We start from the raw sequence: 23,009 nt of genomic DNA, 5'->3' as shown, positions 1-23,009 counted from the left end.
GGAAACAAAAGTAAAGTCAATAATTACATTTAGGAACAGAGAAAATGAAGGGAAATGGAATTAACTGAATAGGTAAATTTCTATTTCTTAAGATAATTATAATTACTCTCTCTGCCTGATCTCCTTTTCCTCCTCAGGGTAATTTATCTTTCAGTCTCAAGGTTGCCTCATGAGAGTAAGCTTTTGAGTTTAGCCATACAGGAGGTATTTAGAGTGTATTACATAATGTAATACAACTTAGCCGAGAGCACTGAACAGGAAACTTAGGCACAAGTGAGCTAAACATGAATTGATAATTTACTCTCCTTTGCCCTGTGCCCTTCTCCATACTGCCTCCTGACACCTCAAATGCAATAGAGACAGAAGATGTCAGAACACATCAGAGTACCCAAGCCAAATAGCATATAATAATAGTATTGGAAACCTCACTTCACATCTGTCCCTCACAGTTAAGTGTGCTGAAATATTTATGACCCCGTTCTCCCTTCAGATTATAGTTGAAAATAGGTAAGGACAGGGTAAGGGCAATATATGTTAAGTGCTAGTGTCCAGCTAACTTGGTAGGTTTAACATTGTACCTGATTCTGGTTCAATTACATTAGAAATTCATGTTAGATTGAATTATGAACCTTAACAAACAAATGATCTTACTTTTAATCCATATCCTGTGTGTATGAACCCTTTTTTGGACTACATTAGTAAGGCATGACTCAGGTTGAGTCTATACCTTCTTGCTGGGTCTGATAAAAATGGAGACACAGAAAAAGGGAGTCACCATATTATATTGATCCTGCCATGAGAGAAAGAGGACTATAGGAAAATGGAAGCCTCAAGAGACTGAGAGAGGAGGCCCAGAAATAGACAAGCCCTATGCCTGGTTGCCCACCAACGAGTTGCTTGTTGCTAAGCTCTGGGAGATGGTAGGTTCTTGAGGGAAAGACAGAGACCTCAGCAGAAATCAGTGGCCTTCTTGTTCAACCATATGGCTAGAAAACAGGATCAACAATAGCTGACTCTGGTGAGAAAGCCCCTGTAATGGTGCCTTGATTTGGACATTTCCCAGCCTCAGAACTGTAAGCTTTTACCCCAAATATATTCCCGTTATAAAAGCCATCCCATTTTTCATACTTTATATTGGCAGCCCTTTGGCTAACTAAAATTGTACCATATGTACAATCTAACATTTCCCCTTTTAATCATATTCACATACATATTTCAGTGCTGTTAATTGCATTCACAATATTATGCTACCATCATCACCATCTATTGTCCAAATATTTCCTTCATTCCCAAAAGGAAACTTAAACATTTTAATCTTTAATGTCCCATTCCCTATCCTTATCTTGTCCCCTGGTAACCTCTTATCTGGATTCTGACTCTAAAAATTTGCTAATTGTCATTCTTTCAAATCGGTGAGATCATACAATATTTGTCCTTTACTGTCTGCCTTATTTCACTCAACATGATGTCTTCAAGGTTCATCTATGTTGTTGCATGTATCAGGATTTAATTTTTTAATGGCTGAACAGTAATACCTTGTATTTATTTATTTATTTGTTTGTTTGTTTATTTTCACTTTCATCATATCATTTATTATATTTTATTTTATTGTTTTTTAGAATATACTTAGATTATACAAATATCACATAAAACATATAGGGCATTCCCATATGTCCCACACCCCACACCTCCCACATTAACATCTTCATTAGTGAGTTACACTCATTGCAATTGATGAACACATTTTGGGGCACTGCCACTAAGTATGGATTAGAGTTTACATTGTAGTTTACACTCTCTCCCACACAATTCTGTAGGTTATGACAAGATTTACAGTGACCTGTATCTGTTGTTGCAATGTCATTCAGGATAATTTCCAAGTCCCCAAAATGCTTCTGTATTACACCTGTTTTTCCCTCTCCTTGCCCTAAGAACCTCCAGTGGCCACTGCCTCCACATCACTGATATAGTTTCTTCCATTGCTGGAATCAGAATAAATCGATAGTTGAGTAACACTTAAATCTACGTTAGTCCATAGTTCATTCCCAATCCTTAGGATCTTGGGATGGTGATGACCATTCCATTGCTAATAGAGAAGAGGCTGTGCTCCTATAGGGCCTATGGATGGCACTGTCTTGCTTACAGTTGTAGACTCTCTCAGTATGGAGGTAGTCCATCATCACCTGGGTGAGCCCAATCAACTGGAGAGTAGGTGTTGCAATTCTGATGAGATTCAGGAGATTCAGGGCCTAGCTGGCACATGGATAACCCAAAGATTTAAGTCTCTTGGACATACACCTATGAACTCTAGTACTAACTATAGGTTCCAATACAAGGGGCAGAAGAGACATGTGTATGGAAACCACACCTGAGGCCAACTCTCACATTGAGGAGCATAAATTCCAAAGTAGGACGCACTGGAAGGCACCAAACTCCTGAGCTATGTGCCCTGACTGTAGTGTCTGAATGTGTCCAGAGCCCTCAAGGGCCCTGTTATTTGAGGTAGTATCTACTTTGGCAGGCAAAGAGATCCTGCTGAGATATGCATAAGCATATCCTCTGGAATGACCTCCCAATTCACTTTGAAGTCTCTTAGCCATTTGTCTTTACCTTTTCCCCCTTTTGTTCAAGGTCTTTTTTCTAGTTGCATTGCTAGTTGGTGCTTGGTAATAATCCTTCAGTGCCAGGGAGACTCCTCCCCAGGAGTCATGTCCCATGCTGGGGGGAAGGTAATATATTTACATGCTGACTTCAGCTTAGAGAGAGGCCACATTTGAGCAACAAGGAGGCTCCCAGAAGGCAACTCTTAGGCATCCTATAATATTAGGCTAAGTTTCAATTTCAAGAGTAAAGATTTACTCTCACAATCATCCATATCATGGGCCCATCAGTGGACCATCCTCCTTCACTAGTCATTGCCCCTGTACTCAGGAGATTCTTGCTGATCTGTTAGAGAACATGGCAGAGCTCCCTAGGATGGGAATGTTTTTTTTAAAGATTTCTTTATTTATTTATTTCTCTTCTCTTCCCCACCCACCCTGGTTGTCTGTTCTCTGCGTCCATTTGCTGCGTTTTCTTTGTCCGCCTCCTTTGCCGTCAGTGGCACAGGAGTCTGTGTTTCTTTTTGTTGCATCATCTTGCTGTGTCAGCTCTCCTTGTGTGCGGCACCATTCCTGGGCAGGTTACACTTTCTTTCACCCTGGGCGGCTCTCCTTACAGGGCGTACTCCTTGCGCATGACGCGGGGGACACCCCAGCGTGGCAGGGCACTCCTTGCACGCATCAGCACTGCACATGGGCCAGCTGCACACGGGTCAAGGAGGCCCGGGGTTTGAACCATGGATCTCCCATGCGGTAGACGGATGCCCTAACCACTAGGCCAAGTCCGCCGCCTTTGGATGGGAATTTGATATTCCCTTGGTTATTGTGTGAATCTCTGCCCAACATCACAATGCCCTATGAACATTTGAACACATTTATATGTCTTATATGTATGCCCAGGTGAGTTTCCGCTCATTATCCCCCATCACTGGCACCCCACACCAATGATACTCCCCTACCACAGTTGTAACCTTTCTGTGATCCAAAACTTCTTTAAAATGAAGCCAATAAAATAGCCAAATACGATTAACAAGAAAATGAATGATAATGATAGTTTTAAAAATAAGAAATAAAAAACAAAAAATTAAGAAAAATCAAATTAAAAAATTAAAATTTGGGATAAGAAAAATAATGAAAAATATTTTTTAAAATTTTAAAACATTTTCCCTTTCATCACTATAAGATCTGTCGTCCTATATGTACAGTGACATTGTCTTCATTTTATTCCCCCAGTGTATTACTTTTTATTCCATGTTGTCCTCAGAGAAGTTTTAGGTTACAGAAAAGTCATATACCAAATACAGGGGACTCTCATATACCTAACATCCTCCCCCTTTTTCCCCTTCCCCTATTAATAACACTGTATATGTGATTGGTGCGTTTGTTACAACTGACTTACAAATTTTGAAACATAGCTACCAACCATGGAAAATGGTTTACATTATGGTTTACATTTTGGACCACACACTTTCATAAACTTTGTTGCAATTCAACATGGCCTGTATCCATCCTAGCAAGATCATTTAGAACACTCCATCTCCCCCAAAATACTCCTGATCCATCTATTCTATTCCACCCTCTCCTTCCCCTTGGAACCCATGGCAACCATCAGGCTTCACTCTTCGAAGGAAAAAAATCATAGCTCCTTGCAACAACATTGGGAGTTGACAAACTGGTCTACCCTCCGCCATTAGGCACTGCCTATGCTCTTGAAAGACTCCTGCCCCTGTATTTGAGAAGATAGCAGACCTCACCAGGATGGGAGTCCACCACCTTGCTGCTCATTATGTGAGTATCCACCCATTGATATAATGATGTGGGCTATGGGTGGAAGGCTCTTTGTCTCTTCAGAAATAACTAAGCTGTTTGACTTGTGAGTGTGGAAAGATAAGAGGCTGCAGTCCTGCCCTTAGGGAAAATGGCAAACAGGCTCCAGTCCCAGGAAATGTTTAACAAAGCAAGGGCTATAAACTTTAAGTATTTAGGGGAAATGCAAAAACCAAGGCTTATCTAAAATGTCTGGAGTCCTTGCTAAAAGCTTACCTAAGATGTGAAAGAGATATATGCTAATTGAAGCCTATTGAGAACTGAAACAAAGGGACCATTTGACCTTTCCTCTCTGTATAAAAGGCGTTTGAAAATCTTGTTCCGGGCTCGGGATTCAAACAGAAAGCTCCCGAGTCCGGCCGGCCGTCAATAAACCATTTTTCCTTCTCAAAATCATTCCTGAGTCCTGGCCTCTCTATACTCAAATAATTGAACTTCTCTTAAATTCCACAACAATAACACACAATAGCAAGATGAATACTTATAGACTTCCTAGAAGCCTGCCCCAGGTGACTCCTTCCCCAAATGACCCCTATATCCAACACCCCAAAGCACTAACCCTCTCTTGCCATACTGCCAAAAGAGCATTCCAAACATTTTAGTTTCAGCTATGTACCCACCAATTCCCAGTGTTCACCTGCTCCCTCCCACAACCCTTCCTCCAGAAAGAAATTGTGGTATATACATATAATGGAATATTATTCAGCCGTAAGTAGGAATACAGCATTAACACATGGTATAACATGGATGAATCTTGAGGATTTTATGTTGAGTGAAGCAAGATAGGCCCTGAAGGACAAATCTTAGATGACCTCACAGGTATGAATTAGGCAAACTGAGCAGACTCACGGAGCTAGGGTCTGGAAGATAGGTTTACAGGAAATAGAAAGGGAGAAGAAGGTTGTCAGCCAATGCCCATATGGACAAAATCTATGATAAGGGGGAAATGTGTAGTTGTACTGTGGAGGAGCATGACAGTGGTATAATGGTACTTTTAATTTAAGTGGTGCTGGTTTGTCAGGGGAGTAGGGTGGGGAGGGTGTGTTGGACTGTCCCTTGTATTTATATACCGCTTTGTTGGTGTGTCAATATTCATTTTAGTACTTGCTTTAAATTCTTTTTGGAATGGCTGAATGGTTGGGTTGGTAGTTCTACACTTAGCTTTTTGAGGAACCACCAAAATGTCTTCCACAGTGGCTGCACCATTTTATATTGCCACAAGCATGAATGAGTGTTTCTTTTTCTCAGCATCTTCTCCAAAACCTTTCTATTTTTCAATATTAGCCATTCTAATAAGTGCAAAATTGTCTCTCATTGTTGTTTTGACTTACATTTTCCTGAGGCTAATTATGATTAGCATCTTCTCATGTGCTTTATGGCCATATGCATATTTTCTTTGGAGACATGTCTACTCAAGTCTTTGACCCAATTTTTAGTTGAGTTTTATGTCTTTTTGTTAAGTTAAAGGATTTCTTTATATAATCTGGATATTAAGACTTTATTGGATATGCAGTTGCCAAATATTTTTTCTCATTGTGTAAGTTGTCATTTTACATTCATGATAAAGTTCTTAGAGGCACAAAAGGTTTTAATTCTGATGAGACCCCATTTATCTATTTTTGGTTTTGTGGCTTCTGATTTGGTATAAAGTCTATAAAAACACTGCCTAATATAAGGTCCTAAAGATATTTCCTTATGTTTTCTTCTAGGAGTTTGATAGTTTTAACTCATATTTAGGTCTTTGATTTTGAGGGGATTTTTGTATATGGTGTAGGGTAGGGAGTCCTCTTTCTTCCTTTTCTTCCTCCCTCCCTCCCTCTCTCCTTCCCTCTCTCCTTCCCTCCCTCCCTCCCTTCCTTCCTTCTTCCTCCCTTCCTTCCTTCTTCCTTCCTTCCTTCCTTCCCTCCTTCCCTCTGTCCCTTCTTTCTTCCTCTTTTCTTTCTTTCTTCCTCTTTTCTCTTTCTTTCTTTCTTTCTTTCTTTCTTTCTTTCTTTCTTTCTTTCTTTCTTTCTTTCTTTCTTTCTTTCTTTCTTTCTTTCTTTCTTTCTTTCTTTCTTTCTTTCTTTCTTTCTTTCTTTCTTTCTTTCTTTTTCTTTTTTATCAAATAGAGATCCAGTTTTATAAACACCATATACTGAAGAGACCATTCTTTCCCAATTGAGTGTTCTTTGCCACCTTGTCAAAAATCAGTTGGATAGAAATATGAGGATTGATTTCTGAGCTCTCAACTTTATTCCATTGTCCTATATGTCTGACCTTGTGCCAGTATCATGCTGTTTTGATTGCTGTGATTTTTTAATAGTTTTTAAAATCAGGAAGTGTGAGTCCTCCAATTTCATTCTTTTTCAAGATGGCTTTAGCTGTTCAGGCCCCCTTATAGTTCCATAAGTATTTCATGATTGGTTTTTCTATTTCTACAAAAAGATTTTTGGAATTTTTATTGGGCTCCATTGAATCTATAAATTACTTTGAGTGGTGTTGAAATCTTAACAATTTTTAATCTTCCAATCCATGAACATGAAATGCCCTTCCATTTATTGACATTTTCTTTTATTTCTTTTAGCAATGTTTTGTAGTTTTTTGTGTACAAGTCCTTCACATCATTGGATACATTTATTCCTAGATATGTTATTCTTTTAGTTGCTATTGTGAATGTTCTTCTTGATTTCTCCTTTCAAATGTTCATTGCTTATGCATAGGAACTACTGATTTTTGGTGTTGATCTTGCACCCAAGAATATGCTGAATTCGTTTATTACCTCCATGAGCTTTGTTGTAGATTTTTCAGGATTTTCTGTATATAAGATCATATGCTCTGCAAATAGAGTAATTTACACCTCTTCCTTTCCAACTTGGTTGCATTTTATTTCTTTTTCAATTCAATATTGAATAACAGTGTTGACAGTGGGCATCATTATCTTGTCCCTGATTTTAGAGGGAAAGCTTTCAGTCTTTCACCATTGAGTAGGATATTAGCTCTTGATTTTCTCTATAGACCCTCTATCATGTTGAGAATTTTCCTTGTAATCCTAGTGTTCTATGTGTTTGTTTGTTTTTTAAATCATGAATGGGTGCTGGGTTGCATCAATTGAGATGATCATGTAGTTTTGTCCCATCATTCTGCTAATATTGTATATTACATTAATTGATTTTCTTATTTTTAACCACCTTGCATACCAGAGATAAATCCCACTTAATCATAGTGTATAATTTTTCTTAATATACTGTTGTATTAAGTTTGCCAATATTTTGTTGAGGATAATTGTGCATATATTAATAAGAGATATTGGTTTGTAGTTTTCTTTTCTTGAGGCATCTTTATCTGGCTTGATATGAGGGTTATGTTAGTTTCAGAGTATGAATTAAGGAGTGTTTCCTCCTCTTCAAATTTTCAAAGAGTTTGAGAAGAACTGGAGTTAAGTATTCTAGGATTTATTCTGTGAAGCTATCTGATTCTGGGCTTTTCTTTGTTGGAGGTTTTTGATGACCTCCAAAAGAGATTGATTCAATCTCTACTAGTAATTGGTTTTGAGATTTTCTATTTCTTCTTAATCATTGTGGGTAGTTTGTGTGTTTCTAAGAATTTGTCCATTTCATCCAGGTTATCTAAATTTTTGGCATACAGTTATTCTTCATAATATCCTCTTAAAGTACTTTTAATTTCAGTAGGTCAGTGGTGATGTCCCCCATTTTTATTTTAGTTATTTGTATAATTTTTTTTTTTTCTTTTTCAGTCTAGCTAAAGGTTTGCCAATTTCATTAATCTTTTAAAATAATCAATCCTTGGTTTTGTAGACTTTCTATTCATTTTTTGTTTTTTACTTCATTTTTCTCTGATCTAATCTTTGTTATTTCCTTCCTTCTGCTCATTTTGGGTTGATTTGCTCTTCTTTTCCTGGTTCTTCTGGTTTTGAAGTTAACTCTTCGATTTTTTTGTGCTTAGATGCCTTTATTTATTTTTAGTTAAAATTAATAGATCACAAGGAATGTTACATTAAAAAACACACACAAAAAACAAAAAACATAAAAGGTTCCCATATAACCCACTCACCACCCCACACCACATCGTTTATGTAAATTGTATTTTTTGAAGATATATACTTCACAAAAAAATATTACATTAAAAAATATGAGGTTCCTGTATACTCCCCACCAAAACAACTTCTTTTTAAATGTATTTGCTGTATCCCATAAGTTTTCATGTATTGTATTTTTTTTTTTTGTCATTTTCATTTATCTCAAAATATTTCCTAAATTCACTTGTGATATCCTCTTTAACCCACTGGTTCTTTAAATGTATTGTTTAATTTTCACATTTTGTGAATTTTCTACTTTTCCCTCTGCTATTGGCTTTTAATTTGATTCCATTGGGCTTTGAGATTATGCATTACATGATTTCAGTATTTTTTAACTTGAGAAATGTTTCATCATCTGACATATGGTCTATCCTGAACAATGATCCATGTGAACTAGAGAAGGACATGTATTTATTTTGTTGGGTTAAGTGTTGTATATATGTAGGTGATAGGTCTAGTTGGTTTAGAATATCATTCAAGTCTTCTGCTTTATTGATCTTCTTGACTAGATATTTTATGATAACTGAAAGTGGCGATTTAAAGTCCCCTGCTATTAATGTAGAACCTTCAAATTCTCTCTTCAAATATGTCAGTACCTGCTTCATGTATTTTGGGGTTCTGCCTTTTGGTGCATAAATATTTATAATTGTTACATATTTCTTTATCAGTATATAATGACCATCTTTGTTATTTATAACTGTTTTGATTTAAAATTAATTTCACCCAGTATTAGTATAACCAACCCAGCTCTCTTTTGGTTACTACTTGCCTGGTATTTTTCCATCCTTTCTCCTTCAACCTAGTTTAAGTATTTGATTTAAGGTGAGTTTTTTGCAAACAGCATTTTATTGGGTCATGATTTTATATCCATTCTTCAAATAGCTGCCTTTTGTTGTGGAATATAATTCATTTACATTTTTTTTTAGATTTATTTCTCTCTCCTTCTCCCCCATTTTCTGCTCTGTGTCCATTCGCTGTGTGTTTTTCTGTGCCTGCTTGCATTTTTGTCATGCGGCACCAGGAAACTGTGTCACTTTTTATATTGTTGTTGCATCATCTTGCTGCATCAGTTCTCTGTGTGTGCAACATCATTCCTGGGCAGGCTGCACTTTTTTTTGCACAGGGCAGCTCTCTTTTCAGGGTGCATACTTTGTGCATGGGGCACCCCTACACAGGGAACACCCCTGCACAGCATGGCACTCCTTACACATGGCAGCACTGCACATGGGCCAGCTCACCACATGGGTCAGGAGGCCCTGGGTATTGAACCCTGGATCCTCCATATGGTAGGAGGATGCTCTATCAGTTGAGCCACAACTGCTTCCCCATTTATATTTTTTCAAAGATTTGTTTATTTAGTTAGTTAGTTAGTGAGTTATTTCTCTCCCCTTACCACCCCCCCAACCGAGTTGTCTGTTCTTTGTGTCCATTTGCTCTGTGTTCTTCTGTGACCACTTCTATCTTTATCAGCAGCACCAGGAATCTGTGTTTCTTTTTGTTGTGTCATCTTGTTGTGTCAGCTCTCTGGTTGTGCGGTGCCATTCTTGGGCAGGCTGCACTTTTTTTGCACAGGGCAGCTCTCCTTATGGGGCACACTCCTTGTGTGTGGGGCTCCCCTATGTGGGGGACCCTCGTGTGTGGCATGGCGCTCCTTGTGTGCGGGTCAAGGAGGCCCCGGATTTGAACCACAGCCTCCCTTGTGGTAGGCAGACTCCCTTTCCATTGCCAGGCCTGCTTCCCCCTCCCCATTTACATTTAAAGTCACTACTGATAATACCGGATTTTCTTCTTCTATTTTGCTACATAGCATTTTTAAGTGTTATACCATTTTTGGCCCATCACTTTCATTAATGCCTACTTTTATATTTATTTTATTTCTTGTGCAATACAATTTTGAGTGCCTTCTCAAATCTCATATTATGTAATACAATATTGGGTGCTTTCTCATATCTAACCTATTTTCATGTGGCTAACATCCTAAATATGTAAAAATCATATTTTAAATTGCAATAGCATGCACATATACTTTTCCTATACTCCTCCTCCCACCAATTTTTGTGCTTCCTATCACTTACATCTTTGCATATTGTATGTTCAAAAACAGATTTATCTTTACTTTTTAGGCATTTACATTTTAGCACCTTTAGGAAGGAGGAAGTGGAATACCATATCAAAAAATACATTACATAAATACCAGGATTTATAATTACGCAAATGGTTTTCTTCACTCTGATCTTTATTTCTTTGTGCCACTTTGAGCTGCTGTCTAGTGTCCCTTTCTTTCAGCCTGAAGAACTCCCTTTGGCATTGCTTGTAGTGCTAGTGGTGATGAAATCCCTCAGCTTTTATTTATCTGATGATGTATTAATCTATCCCTCATTTTTTAAAGAAATTCCCACTAGATATAAAATTGTTGTCTGGGAGTTTTTGGGTTTTTGTTGTTCTTTTTTCTCGGCACATTAAGAATTTCAACCCATTATTTTTTTGCCTGCATGGTATCTGATGAAAAATTAGCATACAGTTTAATTGGGACTCCCTTGTATATAACATGTTATTTTTCTCTTGCAGCTTTCAGAGCTCTCTCCTTGTACTTTGCATATTGTCATATGATCAGTTAGTGTCCGGGTTTACTTTTCTTCTTGTTTATTCTGGGTGGTGTTCCATGGACTTCTTAGACTTCTTAGATTGCTAAGTTTTGGAAGTATTTTGTCATTTCTTTGACCATTCCTTCTACCCTTTTTCTTTTTCCTCTCCTTCTGTGGTTCACATTATGTGTATATTGGTGTGTTTAATGGTGTCCCAGAGGTGCCTAAGGTAATTTTTTATTTTAATAATTATTTTCAAGAAGACAAAAAGAAAAATAAATACAGAAGATCACACAGCAAATGGACACAGTCAACCAAAAACAGCAGGTGGGAGAGGGAAAATAATTATTTTCCTTTCTTTTTCTCAGTCTGACTTATATCAAGTGTCTTGTCTTCAAGTTCACTGATTCTTTCTTCTGCCAGCTCTGATTTGTTCATGAAACTTTCCTGGACTTTTTTCATTTCAGCTATTTTAATCTTCAACTCCAATAGTTCTGTTTGGTTATTTTTTTAAAATTCCTATCTCTTTTCAAAGATTCTTTTACTGCTCATTCATTGTTTCCTGGTATCTTTTAATCCTTACTCTGTATTTTTCTTTCTTCATCTCCTCGAGCACATTTATGATCATTTTTTAATAGTCTTTTTTTTTTTTTTTGGTGCATCTCCATTATTACTGTCTTCATTGCTGTTTTCTGGATTTGTATCCTTTCCTATGGATAAGCCATCATTTCCTGTTTCTTTGTTTTTCTTGCACTCTTGTTGTACACTGTACATTTTAATATTTTAAAATGTTGCCCCTGGGATTCATTCCTGAAGATACTTGTGTCTTGGTTTTGTAAACAGCTGGCAATAAGATAGAGATTTTCTTCAGCTTCAGACCTTTTGTCAGGAAAGTTTGCCCAAGGTGAATGCACTGTGGAGGGTTTTTCCTGTCTTTCTAGACCTCTTTTTTTTTAATTTGAAAAAAATTATATTACTGTCACATGTTACTCAGTTAACACAAGACAACAACTACAATAAGAATAAATGTGCTTTAGTCAGCAGTTACACTTTCCCATTATTTTTGCTCAGTCCTTAATTTTGTGGGATTTGAGACGATGTCCACTCTTCCTCCTTCAGGGTCAGAAGAGACTTATATATTAAGGACCAGAAGGGAGGACTTATTTTGCATGGAGGTTAAGCTACTCTTTCCTTTTGGGCTGGGACTGGTCCATCATGACTGACTTGTTGGTTGCCCAGGGCAGGTCCAAAGAACTAAGAATAGGAGATGGCTACACATCTGTGGGTTTCAGAGCTCCACTAGCATAGGAACAATCCATATGTTTTAAGTCTCTGAGACATACAATTAACAAGTAAATTGAAAATTATATATTTAAATAAAATAAGTAGAAGAATCATGATTAGGGGATTTATACCTAAGTATACCTATGTTATATTGGGAAAATAGCTTTTCATATATTTCTAGATATGGCTTACTGAGGATATATTGAATTCATGTGGCCATGTCACTTTCCATGGAGTCTAGATGTCCCTAAATTGCTCAGATGCACTTCTCTTTGTGGTTTGTTTACTATGGCATTTTGTGATGTTTGGCTGAGACCTGCTTGAGTGTAACAACCAGGATGACCTGCTGACTCAATTTTAAATCTCTTTGCTACAAAACTATTTTATTTAATACTTTCCCCTTTTGATCAGGTCTTTCTTCAAATGCATCACTGATTAATGTTTGGTAATAATACCTCTGCTCCAGGGAGGCACATTCCTGGGAAGGCTCTGTCCTGGGATGTTGCTTGTTAGCTGTTTTGAAGTTTCCCTGTATACAGGAGTTTAGTTGTCTCTTCTGTTTCTCAGACATGTACCTTTATTCCCAGTGTTTGAAGCCAAAAGTCCTATGTCCCAGACAATTTGTCTGCTTGTTGTCTTTGCATTGATGGTAAATTCTGGAAAGAGAGCACAGTAGGTAGGACATTCCCACAAGTCTTTCCAGCCAAATCAAGGTTAAGGACCCTCAAAGAGGGAGCTGACTGTTTCCAACGTGCCCTGGGGAGTGTCTCAGGAAAGGCACCAAGAGCTTCTCTGTTGGCTCCAGATGCTAAGTTTTCCTGGTCTATCCAACAAATGCAGCCCTACAATTAATCATCCCCTGAAGAGGAAGTACAGCATCTTTAAGTCTCCTCCACCATTGCCCATGTCCAGGGTAGGCTGAAACAATGGCTGCTGTTGCCTTTTTCTGGGGTGATTTGAAACAATAGCTGCTCTCAGAATCAAGAACCCAGTGTTCCAAATTCACTAATCAAAAACTGTGATCAGTGATCAACTGTGCCTATCCTTGTTCTTGAGGAAGAAGAATCTTATGTTCCCTTCTGTCTCCAGCAGCTTGCCAGGGGCTGGACTCCTTAGCAGTTTGCTGGAAGAGTGGAGGGATGGGTGTTGATAACCACCCACACATCTTTCCACAATCCCTCTGGTCTCTTTTTTTCATAAATAGGGACTTTTGAAAATGTTATTTTAGTTTAGATGTGGCGAGCTGTACCAGAATAGGCATTGATAAAGATTATTGGAGGCCTTATAAAGAAAACCTAGAAGGCAGAGAAGTGAGAAAGGAGGGGAAATTGCCACATGAAGGTAAGCAGAAATACAAACCAGGGTACCCCCATGATTGCCAGCAATGAGCACCATATTTTGGAGAGAAAGCAAGCCTTGCTGGTATTTTGATTTTGGACATTTTCTAGCCTCAAAACCATGACCCAATACATACTCATTATTTAACTGCAAATGAATCCATTGGATATTATCTGTGTTAAAACGTCTGGCAAATGAAGAAAGAACTCATGATTCACAATGCTTTAAGAGTTATATTAAAAGGATTACTAGATGTTAGAGTTTATAGTAAAATTCAGAGGCTGTATTTCTCACTTAGAGTTTAGAAGAAAGGAGCTTAGGTTTAGTTAGAAGACATTGTGTAGTAGTACACATCTGGCTATCACTTATATTATTTTAAAGGACTCTGATATGATTCCTTAAAAACACCACATGGAGTGTGATTCACCGTCTTCTGTATCACCAGCAACTAATATTGTGCCTTCCACAATGAAAGTGCTGCCACAGAAAACTTCAAAACATTGTTAAAGGAAATCAAAGAAGACCTTTGAAAAATGGAAAAATATTCCATGTTCATGGATTGGAAGACTAAACATTAAAATGTCTGTCTGTGATGGTTAGGCTAATGTGTCAACTTGTCCAGGTAATTGTACCCAGTAGTTTTGTCAAACAAGCACTAGGCTAATTGTAGTAAAAGGGCACATATGGACTTTAGCCATCACTGAGTACTGTATAGATAGTTGATTACATCTACAATCAACCAAGGAGATTGCCATCAGCAATGAGTGAGGTTTTATCTAATCAGTTGAATGCCTTGAAAGGGGAAGTGATTTCAGCATTCAGAGAGAATTTCCCAGATCATGTTTGGACAGCCAACATCTCCTGGGAGCTCATTAAGGACCTTCATCAGAACTTCAGTAGAGCCCCTGGTTTGCAGCCTGTCTGTGGAATCTGTACTTGTGCAACCCATGGTCATGTGAGAGAATTTTGTAAAATCTCATACTATTTACAGTTATCTACTGTTGATTCTGCTTCTCTGGAGAACCTGACTAATATACTGTCCTACCCAAAGAGATTTACACACTTAATTCAATCCCAACAAAAATTACAACAGCATTTTTTACTGAACTGGAAAAACTAATTATGAAATTTATTTGGAAGGACAAGGCGACCTCAAATAGCCAAAAACATATTGAAAAATAAAATATGTAGTATACTGAAACTTTAAAGCATACTACAAAACTTCAGTGGTCAAAACTGCATGGTATTGGCACAAGGATAGACATGTTGACCAATTGAACTGAATTGAGAGTTCTGACATAGGTCAACTGATACTTCACAAGGCCATCAAGCACACTCAACTGGGATAGAATGACCTCTTCCACAAATGGTGATGGGTAAACTGTATATGTATAGCCAAAAGAATTAGAGAGGATAACCATATCACTCCCTATACAAAAATTAACTCAAGATGGATCAAAGACCTAAATATAAAAGCCAAGACCTTAAAACTCCTAGAAGATAATGTAGGGAAGCCTTTATGAGATCTTGTAAAGGAAATGGTTTTGTAAGTTTTATACCCGAAACTCAAGAAACAAGAGAAAAAATAGATAAATGGGACTTCCTTAAAATTAAAAACTTTTGAGCTTCAAAGGAATTTGTCAAGAAAGTAAAAAAGCAGCCTACTCAATGGGAAAAAATTTGGGAACCACTTCTCCAATAAGTACCTAATATCCAGCATATATTAAGAAATCCTACATCTTGAAAAGAAAAAGAAAAACAACCTAATTGAAAATTGGACAAGACAAGAGACTTGAAGAGATACTTTTCCAAACAGGAAATATGAATGGCTGAAAAGCTCATGCAAAGATGCTCAACATCACTAGCTGTTAGAGAAATGCAAATCAAAATGACAATGTAATAACTTTACAGTGATTTCTCATTTATATTGGGGCTATAAACAAAACAGAGAAATACAAGTGTTGGAAGAAAAGGGAACCCTCATCTACTGCTGGGGGAATTTAGAATGGTGCAGCCTATGTGGAGGTTTGAAGGTTTCTCAGGAAGCTAACTATAGAACTGCCAGATCTATAGAACTATAGATCCAGCAACTCCACTGCTGCATATATACCCAGAAGAATTGAAAGCAAGGATATGAACAGATATATGCGTAACAATGTTCATAGCAGAATTATTCATGCTTGCCAAAAATTGGAAGCAATCCAAATATCCATCAATAGATGAATGGATAAGCAAATTGTAGTATATATATACAATGGAATATTATTCCACTGTAAGAAGGAATGAACTATTTATATGTGGGACAACATGGATAGATCTTGAAGACCTTATGCTGAGTGAAGCAAGCCAGTCACTAAAGGACAAATATTACATGACCTCACTGATATGACCTAATCAAATTAAGTAGACTCACAGAGCTAGAGTCTGGAAGATAGGTTATTAGGAAACAGAAAAAGAATAGAGTGTGATGAGCAAATGCTCTCTATGGGCAAAGCCTACATAAGGAGGTGATTTGGCAGTGGATAGGGGTGATATGGCGGTGGATAGAGGTGATAATGGTGCAGGGCTATGAGAGGGTTGATGGTAATGGAATATGAGGGTGAGCAAGGTGGGTGGATTGGGATGGACTATCTGTGGAACTGGGGAAAGGAAAGGAAGAACAGGTGAATTCTGGTGATTTGTAGATATGTGGCTGAAACTACAATGGTAGAAATGCTTTTTTTGGGTAAATATGGCTGAGGAAGAGTCACTGGTGCAGGGTGTTGGTGGTAAGGGGCTATGTGGGAAGGGTGCACCTTGAGCATGCTTCTACGGAATATTAATATGTTCATCTTGACATAAGGTGCTATCTCAGTGGGTGGAACCCACACAAACAAGAAAATATTAAACTCCCATCCTGGGGAGTCCTGCAATTTTCTCAAATAGAAGGGCAAGAACATCTGGAATACTTATGCTGTGCTTAATGAGAGAAAACAGACCAGTATGTCTGGCCCTCAATATTAATGCATGTAATTTTGAACCTTATTGGTTAAAAATTGAAAGTTAGCAGTTGCCATAGGTTCTGAGGGGAGAGAGAAGGAGGAATGGATGGAAGAGAGGGCATCATTGAGGCATGGGAGTTGCTCTGAGTAATCTCACAATGACAGATACAGGCCATTATATATTTTGTCAGAACCTATACTTTTGTAAACAGTGCAAATAATAAGCCATAATGTAAACCACTGACCATGTTAGTAGCAACGCTTTGATATTTTTTCATTAATTGTTTCATTGTACCATACATATGTAGGAAGTTATTTGTAGGGGAGGATGTGGGGGAAGGGAGAGGGGTGTATGGGAATCCCCTGTATTTTCTATGTGCCTTTTCTGTAATCTAAAGCTTCTCAGAATATACAGTGAAAAAAAAATAATACATTGGGGAACATATAGGAGAAATTGTCAATATATATGAAAGATAAGAGACCTTACAGTGATGAAAGATAAAATGCAAATTTTTTAAAATTTTGTTTTTGTTTTTTATTTTATTATTGTTATTTTTTGTTGGCTTTGTTTTGGGGGATATTTTGGGTTGCATAGAGGGTTGCAGCTGTGGTAGGAAGGATCACTGGTACAGGTTGTCTGTGGTGGGGGATTGTGCATGTGGGGGTGCACCTGAGGCATACCTCTCTGGAGTGTGAGTGTGTGCATGTGGTCATGGGGTGTTGTCTCAGTGAGTGGAGACCCACAGAATAATGGACAGAATATTGAATTCCCACACTGGTGAGTCCTGCGACATTCTCTCATTGAGTGGTGAGAATCTCTGAAGTACATGGGCAATGCCTAGCAAAAGAGGGTGGACCAATGCACCAGTCCCTTGATATTGATGCTTGTACTAATGAACGTTGGCCTGGTAATACATACTGCCAAAGAGTTTCCTCCCAAGGGCCTCCTTGTTGCTCAAATGTGGTCTCTCTAAGCCAAACTCAGCATATAAATCCACTGCCTTCCCTCCAATGTGAGACATGATTCCCAGGGATCAGCCACCTTGGTACTGAGGGATTAATACCAAAAGCCAACGAATGATGCATTTGAAGGACAACCTAGACCAAAAAGGAGAGATATTAAGTGCCAATGAGTTTTTATGACTAAGAAATTTCCAAGGGCATTGGGAGGTTATTCCAGAGTTTATGCTTATGCTTGTGTCAGGCAGATATCACTGCCACAATAAGCAGTGTCTCAAATAGGGATGCTCCTGTTTAGATGTCCACAGACATCTAAACACTATAGGCAGGGCAGACAACCCTAGGAAATCAGCAACCCATCAGTGGACCTTACCTTGGAATATTTGATAACCCATCTTCTCCAATGTATGTTAGACTCATTTATGAGATTTCTACACATGGTTCTTCTATCCCATTTATCAGAACTTATAGTTAGCACTATACTCTTTGAATATATGTCCCAGAGACTTAAGTCTTCTGGCTGTTCATATGCCAGGTGATCCCTGAATCTCAGCAGAGTTGCAGTAAACACTTAATCTCCATTTCATAAGATATCCAGAACAACCAGCAAAAGGATGATGATGATGGACAATGCCCAAATCAAGAAGCAGAGAGTATCTTCATCTGAAAACAAAACAATTCCATCCATCTGCTCCAAGGAATCTAAGTCCCCTCTCAACTGGAAAGAGTAGGCATCATCATCCAAAAATCCTCAAGATAAAAGAATGAACAAAATAAGGGGGGGATACAATTATGGTCTAAAGAAGACTTATTATTATCCTACTAATGGAAGAACTTGTGACAGGGATATAAAGGCAGCAGTATCCATAGGTTCTGAGAGATGGAAGAGGGAACAACAGAGCATTTCTGAGACATTGAAGTTATTCTGTATAATCTTACAATGACAGATACTAGCCTTTATACATTTTGTCAAAACCTATAAAATAGTGCAGTGCAAGTGTAAAACATAACAAACTATAAACTGTGGTTAGTAGCAACGTTTCAATATGTGTTCATCAAGTGTAATAAATGTACCACACCAATGAAAGACATTAATGGGAAAGTGTGGGAAGGGGAGGGGTTGGGGTATATGGGGATCCCCTATATTTTCAATATAATGTGTGTAACCTAAAATTCCTTTAAAAATAAAGAAAAAAATATTTTTAAAAAGTGTGTCTTCCCAATATGTATTGATGGCCAGAATGAATTATGAATGAAAGAATTAGTGACTGAGTGATTGTGGGAAAGAAATCTGAAGAGTCCTCTCCATAAAAGCAATGAGAATATTGGGAAAATTTTTCAAAATTACCTTTTTCAGAACTCTAGAAATTAACCAAATGTTTGCAGAAATTCAGAGAATGTTTATTCAAGAAAAACAGCTAAATATCAGTAAGAACTATGATCTTTGTGGTGTTGAAATTGCAAATTATCGTTCCCATCCTATTTCTGCAGTAACACTGAGAAAGTAACAATTCTCAGCCATGGTGAAACCAGAAGCCTGAAAGTCATGGAAGTGGGGAAGAATGAGGCAGCATATCTTCAAAGACACATTATCAGAGAAGTTTTATCATTTGAATTTTCATCTTTATTTGATGTTACTCAAAACTTGTCCAGTGAAAACAGCTTTTCCCCTGATGGGCTGGTTGAAAACAATCAGAAGCAGTTGTTTAATATTACAACAGCCCAGAATAGTGGATAGCAGTAGGGCCAAAAAATTAGATAGCCAATAAGTTTACAAGGGAGGGGAGGATCCAAGAGTATGGTAGATAAGCAGGCACAAGGATTTAGCTGATCCTACAGGGCATCTAATAATCAGCCAGGATCTGTCTAAATTAACTGTTTAATTATTCTGCTCATATAGGGGGCTGCCTCAGGAGCCACTTCTAGGCTGGAAACATAAGCTCACTTTCCCAAAAGTAGGGGAGGGGTGGATGTGGCATGGAAGTGACCATAGCTAATGATATGCACATTTGGTTAGCTGGATTCAATTCTGAGCAAAGGAACATTTAAACACACCTCTAATGGTTAGACTAATGTGTCAACTCAGTCAGGAAATGGTGCTCAGTTGTTTGGTCAAGGATGTACTGTGTTAATTGTAATAGAGGGGCATTTCGTGGACTTTAATCATCAGTGAGTTGATTGCATAGGTGCCTGGTTACAGCTACAATCAACTGACGAACTTGCCTTCTGATCTCCAGTTCAGATATCCAGAACCTCTTGAGAAGTCATAAAGGACTTTCATTGTAGCCCCTGGTGTGCAAGCTGCCTTGTGGAATTTGGATTTGTGCATCCCCATGGTCATGTGAGACAATTTTATAAAATTTCATACTATTTATAGATATCTCAAGCCAGTTCTGTTTTTCTAGAGAATCCTGCTTACACAGTTTGGTACCAGAAATGGTCCTTGAGAAACAGAATCTTAAAAATGGGATTTTTTCAATTGATTGTGGGATTTTCATAATTGGTTCTCTATTCTGATTAAACTCAAGGGTTCCAATGACTCACTTTCCAATAATCAAGAGGCCACTGACAGTCCATGGTGTGAGTAGACAATAGAGATATGCAAAATATCACCACTGGCTATAACCACTTCCATGCCTATAAGAATCAAGGATCTGGGTGAGAGTATTTTTAAAACCTTAAGAGAGTTTTGTGGAGTTTAAAGGTACAATGATGTTGGCTACTTGTTCCAAAATATGTTGGATTCAGTTACAATAGACAGGGATGAACTAAGTCTTCAAATCTGCAACTTAAGTGCCACATGAATTACGTAAAAATTTCTATGTGTGCTCTGAAAGAAAACCTTGTTTCTTGCAGCTGCAGACCTGAGATCTCTGAAAACCAGACTCAAAGTCTCATTGTACAAATAGCAGAGTTATGACAGAAACAAAAATCTCAACCTTGCAAGATATCTGCTGTTAAAGCGAGGGCATTGATTGGAAAAGAGTGAAATCCTGAAGATTGGGATGGGGACATATGATTTCATGATCATATCAGTGGGAACATTGAAACCTTAAATTTTGCTGAGACTTTGCCAGATAAAACTGTAATGTCACTGTGGAGACCACCCAATATCAAACTTGCATCACCCAGCCTCCAACCTTCCCCAGGGAGTCTGGACCTCCTCACAGTCCTGAGGCAGGTATCACCCAACCTCAAACCTGCACTGCCCAAACAGGTTTCCACTTCCTCCCCGCCCTGAAAAAAACACCACTCAAACTCCATCCTGCCTGAGTAGTCTGCCATTGACTCACCCCCCACCTGAAAAGATTAATCCCATCTCAACAGATGAAAAGGCAAAGAAATGCCCTAGGGTTAGTAGTTTGTAAGAGGTTTATAATTCTTCTTCTTGCCCACCATCCCCCTTCTTTTACAGATCTATAACAAGACAAAAATCATAACAGTCACCCAAAGGTGAAGTACAAAGTGTGACCAATGAGAAAGTACACCATATTCTACAATAAGGTCATGAGTTTTCCAATTTATATAGACAGAAATCAGGGAAATATTTGTGGAAATGGATAATGGTGGAAGGAACATAGAGTTGAATCACGCTGAGTTTACTGATATGGGCCCATGAAGCAGAGATTCTGGATTCAGTGCTGTAACTCAAAAGGTTAGAAAGGGCTCTAACAGTTTTTTAAGGTGGCTGACTGAAACATGGACCAAAAGATGGCCTAGAATGTCTGAGATTGAAATGTCTAATTTACCCTGACTTACTGAAGATGATGAGATACAAAGGTTTAGAGAGATTAGAATGCTAAACTGGATTCACCTTTTAAGACCTGGCAACCCACCCCAGGAATGTCCAGAGAACACATCTTTAACCAGGACTTTGAGAATAAACTTGTGAGATTAACTCCATCTTTTCTGAAGAGTTCTTCTCTGTAGGTGAGATATTACTGTGAGAACTGCTGTCATGGAACTAGAATCCTAAAACGCTAAGGGGTTGGTCAGAACCCAGGCTGGCAGAAGGTAAGTAGCAGCACTTAATGACCAAAGACAAGGTGGGCATGGCTACCACAATGAAAGGCAGACTTAAAGCAGCAATAAAAAATTCTGAGTCATAAAGACTTATGGCATTGGTTAATGATCATGGGGTACCTAGAAGTGAAATAGAGGAGTAGTCTACTCAATTCTTACTTGATCTGTATAAGCAGAAAAGCTCCAGGTTGAGTAAACAAAATCCTTACTTGAATTACAGAAAACAGAGAGTTATGGGTTCCTTAATCAATTCTCAGACTTGAGACAGTACTCAGACTCACAGATCCTTGAATGAGGGGAAGACCATATCCCTTGAAGAAAGATCCTGTTACAGTGCCAAAAATTTATATTGTTAATCTTCCTCTCAGTTTTCCCCAAAGAGACCTATGGCCTTTTACCAGGGTAACTGCATGGGGGGAAAGGAAATGATCAGGCACTTCAGGGATTATATAGACACTGACTCAGAAGTGACATTAATTCCAGGAGAACTAAAATGTCACTGTGACTCACCAGTCAGAGTAGGGGCCTATGGAGGTCAGGTGATTGATGGAGTTTTAACTCAGGTTCATCTCACAGTCAGTCCAGTGGTTCCCCAGGCCCATTTTTGGTTATTTTCCCAGTTCCAGCCTGCATAATTGGATTAGACATACATAGTAACTGACAGATCCCCACATTGGATTTCTGGCTTGTGGAATGCAGGCTACTATAGTAGTAAAGATCAAGTAAAACACTAGAACTCCCCCTACCTAGACAAATAGTAATTCAAAACCAATGCCAGCTTCCTGGTGGGGTTGCAGAGATCAGTGCCACCATCAAGGATTTGAAAGATATGGGAATGGTGATTCCCACCACATCCCCATTCACCTCTCCTATTTGGCCTACGCAGAAAACAGATGGATCTTGGTGAGTGACAGTAGATTATCCTAAGCTTAACCAGGTGGTGACTCCAACTACAGCTGCTCTTCCAGAAGTAGTGTCATCACTTGAGCAAATCAACGCATCTCCTGGTACCTGGTATGCAGCTTTTGATCTGAAAATTACTTTTCTCTCAATTGCTATTATTAAGGACCACCAGAAATCATTTGCTTTCAGATAGCAAGGCCAGCAATATACCTTCACTGTCCTGCCTCAGGAGTATATCAACTCTCCAGCCCTATGTCATAATATTGTCCACAGGGATGTTGATCGTCTCTCCCTCCCACAAGACATCACTTTGGTTCATTATATTAATGATATCATGTTGATTGGACCTAATGAGCTAGAAGTGGCAATTACTATAAATTCATTGATAAGGCAGTTGTGTTAGAGATAGGGGAGATAAATCCAATAAAAATAT

The sequence above is a fragment of the Dasypus novemcinctus genome, chromosome 2 (assembly GCF_030445035.2).
Source record: "Dasypus novemcinctus isolate mDasNov1 chromosome 2, mDasNov1.1.hap2, whole genome shotgun sequence".
NCBI lineage: Eukaryota > Metazoa > Chordata > Mammalia > Cingulata > Dasypodidae > Dasypus > Dasypus novemcinctus.
Note: the sequence above shows the minus strand (reverse complement) of the source record.